The sequence below is a fragment of the Benincasa hispida genome, chromosome 11 (assembly GCF_009727055.1).
Source record: "Benincasa hispida cultivar B227 chromosome 11, ASM972705v1, whole genome shotgun sequence".
NCBI classification, from domain to species: domain Eukaryota; kingdom Viridiplantae; phylum Streptophyta; class Magnoliopsida; order Cucurbitales; family Cucurbitaceae; genus Benincasa; species Benincasa hispida.
In genome coordinates this window covers 3,422,456-3,438,112 of record NC_052359.1, presented here as the reverse complement: position 1 = coordinate 3,438,112, position 15,657 = coordinate 3,422,456, and the positions used below count along the sequence as shown (strand labels likewise).

At 38.5% G+C, this 15,657-nt stretch overlaps 1 non-coding gene across 1 annotated transcript; it reads left to right on the top strand.

Moving 5' to 3' along the window:
• Nucleotides 1-10,456: 10,456 nt before the first annotated feature.
• Nucleotides 10,457-10,528, top strand: TRNAD-GUC. Its single transcript has one exon. It is a non-coding gene; the product is annotated as a tRNA-Asp (tRNA).
• The last annotated feature ends 5,129 nt before the right edge of the window (nucleotides 10,529-15,657 follow it).

The window sequence follows — 15,657 nt, the reverse complement described above, 5'->3', positions numbered from 1 at the left end:
GAGGGCGGGGCACCTTTGTTCAAACCCAGGAGTCAGTACTTAAGTGAACAATATATTTGTTAACCCTAAATCGGGTTGGAGCGAATTTCATCTTGCAAGAGTATGTCCTTAGCTATCTATCCGGTCTTATCCCCAAAATGGGAGGCTTATTGAGTAGTGTTGTTGAACTACTCTCACCTATGTAGATCAAAGGATATTCTCAAATATATAGGAGTTCATAGTTAGCTCAAAATTAAGATCGAATTACCCTAAGTCGTTGAATTTGAAATAGTCAGTTTTAACAGTAAATAGTTGGTATAAAGAAAAGTAACTATTTCGAGGTCCGGTCTTATACAAACATCCTTTGCATAGGATGCCCCTACTCACATGTCTCCACATGAATGACTTTAGGATCACATCATTTGTATCAGTATACAAAGTGGGCCGCATCCAATAGTGTCACCAGGACGAGGTACCCAATCTCATCCATATACTTTATAGACCATTTTGGCTATATACTAAAACTTGATCCACTTTTATGTCTCGACATAAAGTTAAAGTATTCATACTATAGTCATGGATTCGTTTATTGGATTTTACAATAGAATGCAATGCCAATAACATTTTATTGAATGAATGACTCAATAATATTTTTATTGATAAATAGAATATGTTTCCAATATTTACGAACTGCGAGTTTTAGGACATTCCCAACAATCTCCCACTTGGATTAATACTCTAGTGAGTTACAAATATATACATATATATAATGTACACAATGTTGAGATTAAGAAAGAAAATACAATAAACTAAAGCATCTATATACCCTTGACATTCTCCCACTTGCCCTAGGTTATGAAGCTCGTAGTCCTAGTCCAACCAGGTGGCCCTCAAACACTTTAGTCGTGAGGTCTTTGTAAATGTATTAACAAGATTATCTTCAGAGGCTATCTGCGTGACTATCACGTCTACTATGTGTACTGTCTCCCGAATGAGATGGTACTTTCTCTCGATGTGTTTCCTGCATTTGTGGCTTTTTAGTTCCTTTGAATTGGCAACTGCTCTACTATTATCACAACACAGAGTGATAGGCAGATGTATATTTGAAACCATTTCCAAATCTATCAGGAATTTGTGTAGCTATACGGCTTCTTTAACTGTTTCATATACAGCTACATACTTAGCTTCCATCGTGGAGTCAGCAATACAACTTTGTTTGATGCTTCTTCACACTATAGCTCTTCCATTAAGAGTGAAAACTGACCTTGAAGTAGATTTCCTAGAATCTACATCCGTCTAAAAATCAGAACTAGTCTATCCCGTAAGGATCAAATCCTTAGGCCCATACACGAGCATATAGTTCCTCATTCTCTAGAGATACTTAAGGATATTCTTAACAATAATCCAATGACTGTCCCAAGGTTAGATTGGAACCTGCTGACAATTCCAATTGCAAAGCATATGTCAGAACGTGTACACAACATAGCATACATCAGACTCCCAACTACTAATGCATATGGAATTCTTTTCATTTCCTCAATTTTTTTAGGCATTTCAAGACATTGTTCCTTGGACAAATGAATTCCATGTCTAAAAGGTAACATACCCTTTTTGGAATTTTGCATATTATACCTTGACAACATCTTGTCAATATTCTGAGATAGTACTAGCATTCTGTTCTTGCAATTCTGAACAATTTGAATTCCAAGAACATATTGTGAATTTCCTAAATCCTTCATTTGGAATTACGATGTTAGTCATCTTTTTACGTCAACAAGAAAACTTGTCTCATTCGCAATGAGCAAGATATCATCAACATAAAGGACCGAGAAAGCTATAGTTTTGTTGACCACTTCTTGTAAACACAAGGTTCGTCAACATTCTGTTCAAAGCCATAAGATTCGATCGCAATGTCAAATCTTATATTCCAGGATCTAGATGCTTGTTTTAACCCATAAATGGATCGTTTAAGCTTGCAAACCTTTTTCTCTTGACCCTGTTCAATAAACCCTTCTGGTTAAGACATGTAGATACTTTCATCAAGATGGTTATTCATAAAGGTTGTCTTGACATTCATTTTCCATATTTCATAGTCATAAAATGTAGAAATGGACAAAAGTATTTTTATAGATTTTATCATGGCAATAGGAAAGAAAAGTTTCTTCATAGTCTACCCTCTTTCTTTGGGTAAAACCTTTTGCCACAAGTCTGGTTTTATAGGTCTTCACCTTACCAGTTTGGTCTCGCTTTCTCTTGTAGATCCACTTGCAACTAATGGGTTTTATACCATCTAGTCGATCTACAAGTTTTTAGATAGAATTGAAGTAAATTGACTCCACTTCTAGGTCTATGGATTTTATCCATTATTCTTTATCAACATCTTCCATTGCCTGTTTAAAGGTCAATGAGTCCTCTAAGCCATCATCAGGTATGAAGACATGAGTTTTTGCTAAACCCATATAGTGATAAGGCTTTTGAATAACCCTCCCACTACGTCGAGGTATTCTCATCTCTTGAGAAAGATGTGACGGAGCAACAACTATTATTGATGGACCAGCTTGATCAACAACTCTTGTTGAATTTGTAGTTTCTTTGGATATTTTATTGAATTCTAGTTTACTGTGAGGTTGATGATTCCTAATATGATCTTCTTCTAAGAATATAGCATTTGTCGATACAAATACTTTAACTTCTTGAGAATCATAAAAAAAATCCACCTATTATTTATTTAGGGTATCCTACAAATAGGCATAATTTTGAACGTCGTTCCAATTGAAGGAATTCTTATTCAAGAGTACCTACGAGCGGAAGCAGATCTTTCCAATTCATTGTGATAGAATTACCACATATACATTCAAAACATACTAATATGCATTCATAATGCTAAAAAGATCAGATGAAGATTTCTTCTTCATAGTGAGTCTAAAACCCAACCGTCTACCTCGAACAATCACTACTCGGACAGAAGGAAACGGAGATGATACCACCACTCAGAGCCATCAATATTCTTGGAGTGAGAATCCAAAGTGTGGGCTTTGTTCGGATTTGGTAGAGGGAAGGAGGAAGAGAGACCGTACACAACGATCAAGCAAGTGGGAGATGAGGTCATCTATTGCATAGACAAGATGCTTGATCGTTTAGGTGAAGTATACGATCGTGTAGGAAAAAATAAGTGATCGTCTAAACGATCGTGGAGGAAAAAGTAAGTGATCGTATAAACAATCGTGTAGGAAAAGGGTGAGCGATCGCTTAAGTTTTCTAAGTGATCGTATATACGATCGTTTAGTAAATATCGGGAGCTAAACGATCGCTTAGGAAAAGGTAAACGATCCTTTAGTTAATAGCGTGTGAAGGTGTAATCGGTAAGTGATTGCTTAGCAATGTCGTATATATAAACGATCGTGCAAGCACTATCATATAGGCACTGATTTTCTAAACAATGACACTTTATTTAACATAATGTCCACGCCTTCATGCTCAACACACCATTAGCTATTTATGCATCTCAAAGTGATCTTTCAATGCACTCATCTGTTATTTAGAATTGAAGAGACGTCGTCCCATTTCCTTTATAACCGTCCAATGAATGTCATCTCATCATATTCATAACATATAAATTAATATCATATATTAATTATAATATTTTCCTCTACTAGATATAAATCATATTTATATCCAATTTTCTCCAAATTAATGTATCTCATACATAAAGTTAATTATATCATATTTAATTAACTCGTTCAATTATATCATATATAATCGAACTCCCTTTTGTCAATTTGAACATTTCAAACTAACCCAAAAACGGACTCTCAACTTATATCCAAGTTACCAAGGGGACCTTATGGACCTATGGCTCGAAGCTTCAACAGTACATGAATAGCTAACTAAACTCTTTAGTCACAATATCCACCATCCGTTAACTGTCAGGCATTCCATTAAAGACCGACAGTTGAACTCTTCCTGCCATAGATATATTTCTATGTCCATTGGATATAACCAATCATCAATACGATGACCCTTCACAGATGCTCATAATTACAATAGACCAATTTATCGTTTTGCTCCTGTAATTACATCTTCCTTCTTAAGTACCACTGATCCCTCTAATGAACAATACAACATAGTCCTACTATGTGCTAACACCTCTCGGGCCATGAGAAGGTGTGTGGCGCCACATCGTTCAAGCCCCGAGATCAGCTCTTAAGAGAGCAATCTATCTACTTACCCATACTTTCAGGAAGAAGTGAACTCCATCTTGTGAAGCTAAGTTCCCAGCTCCCAAATCAGATGAATCCCTAAAATGGTAGGTTTGAGTAAGCGCTCTGGCCACTAGCACCTATGTGAATCAAAAGACCACCCTCAATGGCAGGAGTTCCCAACTCACTCAGGATTGAGGCCATGTTACCTATGGTCATCCTAGTGAAGTGAAGTCTCAGTCATAAACAGAGTTATATGACAAGACATTAATACTTCGGGGTCAAGTCTTATACAAACTCTTTGTATAGGACGCCTCCGCTCGCATGTACACTACACCAATGATCAAGACCAGACCATTTGTGACAAGTCACAACATTTGTAATAATTCCACAAAGTGGGTCGCGTCCCTATTGTTACCAGGATAAGGTTTCCCTCCTATATCCATATACTACATACTATTTTTGTTGTCAGTTAAGACATGATCCACTTGTATGTCACCACGTACTGTTGGGATTGGTGTCCTAATTCTCCCAGAGTCTCGTTGTTTTGAAAAGATACACATTGTTCAATGAATAAAATAAATATTATTTAATTCTGACATTTACTCATATCCAATAAACAAAGCTCCTTGGTTATCTTATGTGAACTTATGCATGTATATGTGATATTCAAGTGGATCATGCCTTAAGTGATAACCTAAATCGGTCTGTAGTATAAGGATTAAGGTGGGATACCTAATCCTGGTGACACTATGGATTCGGCCTGCTTTATAGAGGTTTGTAAGTGTTGTAAACTACTACAGATGGTAGATCCTGACCATTCATGTGGAGACGTGGAGCGGGGGTGTCCTATACAAAGAGTTTGTATAAGACCTAGACCACGAGATGACTCTGTATATAACGTCGTTGATACTAGAGACTTGCATTTCACCTAAACAACCATAGGTGACACGACCTTAATCCTGAGTGTTTTGGGAACTTCTGCCTTTGAGAGCGATCCTTTGATTAGTATGGGTGAGAGTGGCCAGATTGCCAACTCAACATGCCTACCTTTTTGGGGACTTGTCTAATCTGGGAAGCTGGGAACTCAATCCAAAAATATGGAATTCACTCCTTTCCCCAAAGCAGGGATAAGTAAGAGAGATTGCCCCTTAAGGGCTGATTCTGGGGCTTGAACATAGTGGCCACAGCTTCTCTTTGGAAAAGAAAGACTCAGTCATAGTAGGACTAATAATTTATGTTTCATTAGAATGAATCAGTGGTACTTAAGGAGACAGATGTAACTACAGGGGGCATAATGGTTATTGGCCAACTATACTTACAAGTGATCTGTGAAGGGTTGTGCGCACTGCTGATTGGTTAAGAATGGACACAAAGAATATATCTGTAGTGAGGAGAGTTCAGTTGTCGATCTTTAGTGGAGTGCCTTGGCAGTTAACGGATGGTGGATCCCTTGGCTAAAGAGTATAAGTCAGTGATTCACGTATCGTTGGAGCTTCAGATCTACAGGTCCATGAGGTCCCCTTGGTAAGCTTGGATTCATGTTGGAAGGATCAAGTTCTTGGTGTTGATTTGAAATTGTTTAAATTGACAAGAGGGTATTTTGATTATATATGATATAATCGGTATGATGTATAAGATATATCTAGTGGAGGATTAATGTAAATGAGATTTTACATTGAGTACCATGGAATAGGAAAAGAACTATGGTTTATATGTTTCATCAGATGAAATATTAAAACTATAGGTTAAAATATAGTATGATAAGTTGGTTATCATTTATGTTTATAGCTAATATTAACTATTAGATAATTAATACTTTTTCTTTTAAATAACCAAAGTAGTGGGTGGTTATTGATCATGTAACCGTGAGTTTAAAAGGAAATCGGTTTCCTATTTTGAAAAAGATGTTTTTACAGAAGTTTTCACAAAAATTTGAAAACAATTTGAGTTTTCTCTCCGGCAAATGAAACTCATGGAAGTCGTCAAGTAAATACAGATTTACTAAACAATGACTGGGCTAGGTAAACGATCATGCAGGTGCTAGCTAAATGATCGTGCAGTGTTTACTAAACGATCGACATAGCTTTGCTAGACGATCGTCGGCCCAAGGTAAACGATCGTGTAGAATCGACCGAGCTAAACAATCGCATAGCTTTTTCTAGACGATCGCATAGTTTTTATCTAAACGATTGGGCATCGACCTATACGATAGGTCTCCGACTTCTCCCACTTGCCTATCGTGTACACGATCGTTGTTTCCTCCACTTGTCTGCCTCACACCAAGTCCAAATAGATCTCACCCTCTGGATTCTCACACTGAGAATCCCAAGGTCGCATTGTTGGTGGTGTCAGACTCAACTCGACACTGTCAAGGTTTTCGAAGGTCGTTCGCGGTGCTACGGAGGCCGTTCACTATTGCAGAGGAGATCGTGACCGACCAGATCATTGAGGATGAGTGCAAAATGTTGTGCTGTGTTCGTGCGGTGTTGCGGTCGTGTAGATCAAGTGTTCGTGGTTGTTGTTGTTCGATCAGAGTACGCATCGAAGCGTGGAGACGCTTCTACCGTTGTTAGTACAATTTTTCCTATTATACATTTGATGTTCATGCTGTAATTTCTCTGTACATTGTATAACCGCTTCTTTTGAAGTCAACTGTAAATGATTTGTTGATTCATAATTGTAATTTGGAATGGTCTTGCTTTCGCTGCTCACGGAAATCTCGTTTCTGATTTCCTTCAATTGGTATCAGAGTCAGGTTCTCTGATATTCCAAATTACATATCTGAATCAAACGATTTTTATGTCGTGGTGGGTTTTCGCCTTTGTAATTAACCGTTTTCTACATTTGTGGATGAATGTGATGAATGTTTCGGGTTTAAATTTCCTTTTTGTTAAAGCTTTCAATATTACAAAGCGTTAATTGTAAAGCCCCTGATTTTTGGGTGAAATTAACTTTGCAATCGAGTCTATAATTCGAAAAGTTCAAGTTCGTCGAGTCATTCGTGATGAAGCTTCGACGCATGGTGATGCAATTCTCAACGAAGAAAAAGATTAAGCGTTGATCAGATCGTGTAGCCTCAGGAAAACGATCGTAGGGATTTTACTAGGCGACTGTTTAGTTTTTTTTTCTAGACGATCGTGTAGTATTTTTCAAACGATCGTTTAGCTAATGTTAAGCGATGGGGTAAATCGTTTACCATATCGCGTAGCATTGGTTGTGCGATCGCGCTGGCGTTGGAGGTAGACGATCGTAGTGGGAGCATGCGATGCTCGTCGTTTAGTAAAAGACACACGCTAGACGATCGTGTAGTTAGCAAGCTTCATCGCTTATTTACTACCTATGCGATCGCGCGTATGCGATACGGAGAAGATATCTAAGCGATTGCTTAGGTGATGGTGCTTCGAGGCATTGTAGTCGCTTAGACGATCGCAAAATTCGGGCGTCATGCGGAGCACGCTAAGCGATCGTGTATTTCAGGCTTCATCGCTTAGTAAAGGTACACGATCGTGTTGTAATGGCTAAACGATCGTCTGGATTTTTTTAGACGATCGTATAGTAATGCCAAACGATAGTTTAACTCTGGGAGCTCTGGTAAGCGATAAAACGAAGGGTTTGTTTTATCGTGTAGATAATCGCGGGGTGCTTTATACACGATGGATGGTTGAAGAAGCGATGCTTTGCCAAGTGGTTCAAGACCCGGTTCGCTTGTTTGAACTGGAGACTCCTTGTCTTTGTAATAGTTTGCTTTCCCTTTTGTGTTTTAAGGAAATTTTACCCAGTTAATCAACTTTTATTTCTTATACATGTGATGTATGGTTCTTATATGTCAAAGTGTTTGTCACATAGTTAAAAACCCACCTTAGGTTGTGCAATTACTCATGCATCATGTATTATAAATGTTATAATCAAGCATGAAGAAATTACTTGAAAGCATGTGCATGCATCATGAAATATAAGAGTTATACTTTGCATGCATTGAGCATTATCATGCATCATCCTTTTATTATAAATGTTATAGTCTAAGGCTGAATGGAAGCATGTTTTGCTTGTTTCATTGCGGTTTTGTATAAGTGTTATATAAAAGAAGTAGCAATGAATGGACAATGCATTGAGCATGACACTTAGGCCGTTTATAGCGTTATGAATGCCTTGCATGTGTTAGCTTCGCGTTGTGGTTGTTTCCGTTTATAAGTGTTATAAAGGAAATTAGACCTAAAATCAATAAGAAAGAATTGCATGCGAACTTAGTGTGAACTCAAGTTTTTGTTTTTAAAGGGTTTTAAAATTGGATTGAGATAGACCTAAATTCAAATGGTTCTAAAGAGTTTAGTAACCTAGATTAATATTTTAAAATCGGTTTAATAGGATTAAATTGGTTGGAATAAAAGATTAAATTTCTTGTAAACCTATCTATAAGGGACCTTTTGTCTAAGGCAGGTTCTGGCTAGGCTGGTGTTCTTAAGTTGACGGAAACGTAACAACCCTACCTGGGAACCTACCTGGAAAGGTGAATTAGATAGATTTTCAACAAGCATGCGATTTGGCCAAAGACTCCATTAAAGAGTTTAATGGATGATGATCAAAAGTTGTTCAAAAGTTGTTCAACTATCCAAAGTAAATGTTACTCTTGGGAAAACCTAAAAGTCACTTAGTTAAAATCCTTAGCTGTGTTTTTTTCTAAGTAAACTAAACCCTATGTTATAAAATACTCAGTGGGAGGAAGAGGCGTATCAGATATGTCTATGATTCCACTTATGTTTCTCTCTGTATATTCATAATGTGAGATTCATGCTTGGCCTCAAGATGCCCCAGGATGCATCCCCCTTTGGATGGTGTTTGCATGAGTCAATATCAAGGTAGACGGAGAGAGTATTTATAGTAAGTGGGTGAAGGGTGTGGCCAACATATCCTATGGTCTCTGTCATTAGTTCACACCGTGAGATCATTCTGTACGCCCTCGTGTCACCTTCGATGCGGCCCCCTTCGAATGGGCTTTGTGCATTTGGTCAATATCAAGATGAACTCCAGAAATGGATAGGGACACTTTAGGTTGTGCCCTAATCGGATTTTCTTTCCTTCGGATTGGCTTTTTGGCGTGGACTTATAGGCTTAAAATGGTGGGTCAAACTTACGGGAGATTGTTAAGTAAGTTAATGATCTCTTGATCAAATCACATTTAAAGATGATTTGGCCAAATCACACTTACAGAAGATTGTTAAGTTAATGGAGATTTTTTCGACGATGATGTACGCATTTGCCTGATATGACCGTATCCGCTTGATCGCATCTGCTCAGACCTTCCCCACCCCCAAATTTAGAGATGTGCAAGGTCCTCATTGCGTTGTTTTGGACAGAAAAGACAAAAAACTTAGTCAAAATTTTGAAAAGAAGGTTTGAGCAGAGTCTTGTAATAGAGAAGGTAAAGTAGAGCTATTACGATGAATTGTCTAAGTGTTAGGCAGAAAATGCAATGTATAAAGAAAATTTTGCTAAGGTTACGCATACTGTTCATCATGGCAACACAAATAAACAACGCAAAAGAAAAGAAAAGAATTACCGCAATAAATTGACAAAGGATGATAATGATAAAGAGGCCAATGCATAAGGAAAGAATGATTACTCAGTTGTATAAAATTTGTCTAAGTACACAAAGAGTTATAATTATCGCAACACAAAATTGTAAGTATGTACAAAAGAATATAAGGTATAGCTATCTATAAAAAATGAATGGCCGTAAAAAAAAAAGAATGCAAAATTGTGGAGACAGTGGTACACCCCCAAATTTAGAGTTGCAGTGGGGGCTCTTGGTGAGGAGGGTGTTACGAAGGAGCTCTTTGTGGCGCTTCTTGAAAGTACAAAGGCTGTTGTAGATGTTAAGGCACCATGGGACCATGTAAATAGGCAGTTAAGAAATTGAAATACTCATGGTTGCGCTCGGCCATCTGTCTTTGATTCAAGCGAATGGTGAAAATGTTGGGTTGAATATTGACCATCGCCTGCCGCAACTCTGTGTTCCTGTATCTCAACTCCGTTAATGAATGGTGGAAGAAGGTGAGCTTTTGAGATAAGAAGACCCACATTTCTTCTAAGGCAGCAGCAAAGGATGCGGTGGAGGGTTGCGCTATCGATGGTTCACCAGCATCAGTTTGATGTTGAGCAAAAGGACCTACTCCCAAACCATGTGGGTCATCAACATGCGGCGATCTTGGCGGTGAGAAGTGGGGTGGAGATGGATGGCGGGTGGATGCTACTAGAGATGCGGGGTTGGAGTCAAGGTCGTTGTAGTATAGTGGTGAGTATACCCGTCTGTCACGCGGGTGATCCGGGTTCAATCCCCGGCAACGGTGCCAAAAACTTGAAATGATAATTTAATCATTGATTATATAGTAAAAAAAACTTGTTAGGTCTTTGACGTATGCGCTTTGCGACAATGATAATATGCGATACTACATTCTAAATGATGTATTGCGGTGATGCTTAGATGCTTCCGTAGTATGCATTCGTGTAGTGTGCGTGCGTCATAAGTTTTATGTGCAACTGAGAAAGTATAATTCCAACGCAAGTTTTTTAGAGTGAGGTCGAACAGGGGGATTGCGGTGATTAATATGATACTAATGTGGTATATGCAACTGAGAAACATAAAGAATAATGAATTGATTTGAAAAGTAAAATGCAGTAAAAAGTAAAATGCGATAATAAAGTAAAGTGCGATGATAAATAAAGTGTGATAATAAAATGCAGTGATAAGTAAATTGCGGTGATAAAATAAAGTGCGGTAAAGCAAATTGCAGTGATAAATAAAGTGCGGTAATAAACAAATGAATAAACAATTAAATATACAAGTTGAGGACTGGCTGTGAAGATGTGAAAAAGTATCGGATGAATGAGGTGGCAAGTCTTTGTGAAATGAATCGGAAAGAGAATGGGTTAAGGGAAAGGACATCGAAAGTTCATCAATCTTGTTGAGGACGCAACTAAGGTTCCACTTTCCCTTGGCTTACACCTTTCAGTGATCGGCCGTGTTCCCATATGTCTATGGTGAAACAAGGATGAACGTGATGAATGCAAGGTTGTTTCCATCTCTGGAAATATTTCTCGCTTTAGTTAACGCATTCTTCTAACCTTCTTTCAAGAGGCGGAATAACATCTTCACTTCTGCTCTCACAGGTGAAGATGTCGTTGAGCATGCTTTAGCTAAACTCAGCCGATTTCTTCAACAAAGAATAACTTGCTCGCTTAATCCTTCCCTTTACCTTGGGGATTAGTTACACATGATGAAGAAAATGGATGATGAATGTATGATGAAGAACAGATGAATAATATAATGGTATTAAAATCTAAGGATAAGCATTTGTTATAGATAGTGAATGAAAGATTAGAGATGAACATAGTGGATGAATAGAAAATAAGAACAAATACGGAAAGAGTGTCAATATCTTGACACGGATCCCGATCAGAGACGATTTGCTTGCCGGTGTGTGGTAGAAATGAGGTGGAAAGCTTCCCTCTCAGGCTTGTTTTCCAGGTAGAAGTGATCTTTGCACAGAGCCTCTTCTTCGGGAATGGAAATAATTGCTTGCTCCAAAGACTTACCTCTCGGTCTTGTCTCGTCTTTCTCCCTAGATTTCGATTGTCTCTTCAGACCACCTTCTTTCTTTGAATTTGATGAAGCTATTTATAGACCTTGGCTTCTTCTGCATTAGTGGTCTCGCTCTGAAAAGCTGATAATTCCTGCCCTGGCATAGTGGAAACGTCTGCTCTGCCCCACGTTCAACTTGTCAGAATCATACAAAAAAAAAGTTCTACAATGTCAGAAGTCCTTGTGAATGCATCGCTCTTTACATCTATGATTGATCGCCGTATGCAATTTAATTGTTTTGATCTTTTATCGATTGCCGCATGTGGTGGAAATGTGTTGATCATTTGAGTCCATGATCGATCGTCGTATGCACTGCAATTGCATTGTTCTTTCTTTGTTCTTGAATGATTGTTGCATGCGGTGACCTATTTCCTGCAAAACAAAGACTTGGACATTCCATTTTGCCATCGCAATGGGGTTAGCGGGCGTGCTTAGGACACTTTACAATTTTTCCGCTTCTAAGCCAATTTCTATACGGTCGATGTAACTTTTCCTTCTTTTTGCTGCATAATCTAAATAAAACAGTATAAATAACTTGTATTTCTACAAGTTATCAGACCTCTAGGGCTTAAAATGGTGGGTCACACTTATAAGTAAGTTAATGATCTCTTGGCCAAATCAATGATGGCTAGTCGTTATAGGAGCAAAAGTTGCTCTGGTATTAATGACTGGTTGAGAACTTCTCAATTCAGATGAGGGATAACTGACCTCCTTTCGGCGGCTTTTATCCTAAACCTTTGAAGCGTTATTGCGAAACTAAATGTCACACGGGGTTCATGTTAGTTTTGCTAAAACCTTATAGGATGTTGTTTTTTTTTTACAATGGGTATTTGCTTAAAACCTAACGTAGGTCAATGTGTTTTTCTTTTCAGCAACTCATTAGTATTTTCGTTTAAAGATTTTAAAAATGACCGATTTATTACAGTGGAAAGAATCGTGTGAAACGAATTTCGTGGCAAACGACCTCCATCCCATTACTCTCCAAAAGAGGACACAAGGCAGTAAATTTGATTTATTGGTCTTGGAGACATGTCTGGTAGAGAATGATGATTCTACCTGGATCCTAGATTCAGGTGCTACCAATCATGTCAGTTCCTCTTACCAAGGATTTAGTTCCTGGCAAACGTTGCCAAAGGGAGAGATGACTCTTTGAGTCGGTAATGGTGAGGTGGTTTCAGCTGTTGCTGTAGGCAGGCTGAAGTTATTTGTTGACAAGAAATGTTATGTGTTACTGGATAATGTTTTTGTAGTTCTTGATATTAAGAGGAACTTAATCTCAGTTTCTTGTCTTATTGAACAAGGCTATACCATCTCCTTTTCTGAGAATAAAGTGTTTATTTTCAAGAATGGAATGGAGATTGGCTATGGTTCAATGGAAAATAACTTATATGTACTAAAGCCATTAGTCATAAAAGCCTTGTTTAACACTGAAATGTTCAGTAAAGCAACAACAGCTAAAAGACCAAAGGTTTCTCCAAAGAAAAACGCCCATCTTTGGCATCTAAGGTTAGGTCACATCAACCTCAATAAAATTGAGAAGTTGGTGAAGAGTGGACTTATAAAGAGTTTAGAAGAAAACTCCTTGCCAGTATATGAATCATACCTCGAAGGCAAGATTACCAAATGACCTTTTACTGGAAAAGGTTACAGAGCCAAGGAAGTCTTGGAGCTTGTACATTCAGACCTCTATGGTTCGATGAATGTTAGAGCTCGAGGTGGGTATGAATATTTCATCTCTTTCATAAATGATTATTCAAGGTTTGGGTATCTCTTCCTAATGCAACGTAAGTCTGAAGCCCTTGACAAGTTCAAGGAGTATAAGGCTGAAGTTGAAAACTTGTTAGGTAAGAAGATAAAAACACCACGATATGATCGTGGTGGAGAGTATATGGACCTCTTGTTCCAGAACTATATGATAGAACATGGGATTGTGTCCCAACTCTCGGCCCCAGGTACACCTCAACAGAATGGTGTATCAGAAAGGAGAAACAGAACCTTGTTGGACATGGTTCAGTCTATGATGAGTTATGCTCATCTTCTATACTCGTTTTGAGGTTATGTAGTATAAACTGCATGTTATATCCTGAACAATGTTCCTTCAAAAAGTGTTTCTAAAACACCTATTGAGTTATAGAGAGGCTGTAAAGGTAGTTTACCCCACTTCAGAATTTGGGGTTGTCCGGTACATGTGCTAATGACTAACCCAAAGACGTTGGAACCGCGTTCGAAAGTTTACCTCTTTGTGGGCTACCCCAAGGAAACGAGAGGAGGATACTTCTATGATCCAAGTGAGAACAAAGTGTTTGTTTCCACGAATGCTATCTTCTTGGAAGAAGATCACATGAGGGATCATAAGCCACAAAATAAGCTCGTTCTATGTAAGATCTCAAGTGAGACTGAGACTGCTGAGAGTTCAACAAGAATTGTTGAATAAGCCGACAAATCAACAAGAGTTGTTGAGGTCGGGAGGTCTAGTCAACCAGCTCAAGAGTTGAAACTGCCTCGACATAGTGGAAGGGTTATGAACCTACCAGATCGCTACAAGGGTTTGATTGAAGCCCAAAACGTCATTACGAATGATAGGGTCGAGGATTCATTGTCTTTTAAGAAAGCAACGGAGGATGTTGACAAAGATGAATGGGTTAAAGCCATGAACTAGGAAATAGAGTCTATGTACTTCAACAACATCTGGGAGTTTATTGATCCACCTGATGGGATAAGACCTATTGGGTGTAACTGGATCTATAAGCGAAAGAGAGGTGTAGATGGAAAGGTACAAACATTTAAGGCTAGGCTCGTGGCAAAGGGTTATACCCAGATTGAGAGAGTTGACTATGAGGAAACTTTCTCACTTTTTATCATGCTTAAGTCTATATGGATTCTTCTGTCTATAGCCACATTTTATGATTATGAAATATGGCAAATGAACATCAAGACTGCCTTTCTTAATGGTAATCTTGAGGCCACCATCTATATGACTCAACCAGAGGAGTTCGTAGTTCTAGATCAAGAGCAAAGAGTTTTCAAGCTTAATAGATCCATTTATAGACTAAAACAAGCATCTCGATCTTGGAACATCAGATTTGACACTAATGTCAAGTTGTTTGGCTTTGACCAAAACGTTGATGAGCCTTGTGTTTACAAGAAGATCACCAACAGCTCAGTAGCTTTCTTGGTACTGTATGTGGATGATATCCTACTCATTGGGAATGATGTAGGATATCTGACTGACATTAAGAGTTGGCTAGCTGCCCAATTCCAAATGAAATATTTGGGGGAGGCACAGTATGTTCTAGGGATCCAAATCATTCGGGATAGCAAGAACAAACAGTTATCCCTGTCTTAGGCATCGTACATTGATCAAATGTTGATCGGGTACAAGATGCAGGATTCCAAGAGGGGTTTGTTACCTTTTAGGCATGGAATCGTTCTGTCTAAGGATCAATGTCCTAAGACACCTCAAGAGGTTGAAGAGATGAGACGGATTCCCTATGCTTCTGCTGTAGGAAGCTTGATGTATGCAATGTTGTGTACCAGACCCGACATTTGCTATGTAGTAGAAATTGTCAGTCGGTATCAGTCCAATCCAGGATTTGATCACTGGACGGCGATCAAGACGATCCTCAAGTATCTTCGAAGAATGAGGGACTACATGATTTTGTATGGAGATAAGGATCTAATCCTTAAACGATATACAGACTCTAAATTTCAGACCGATCGAGATTCTCACAAATCGACATCGTGGTCAATGTTTACTCTGAATGGAGGGGCTGTAGTTTGGCAAAGCATCAAGCAAGGATGTATCGCAGACTCCACTATGGAAGCCGAATACGTAGC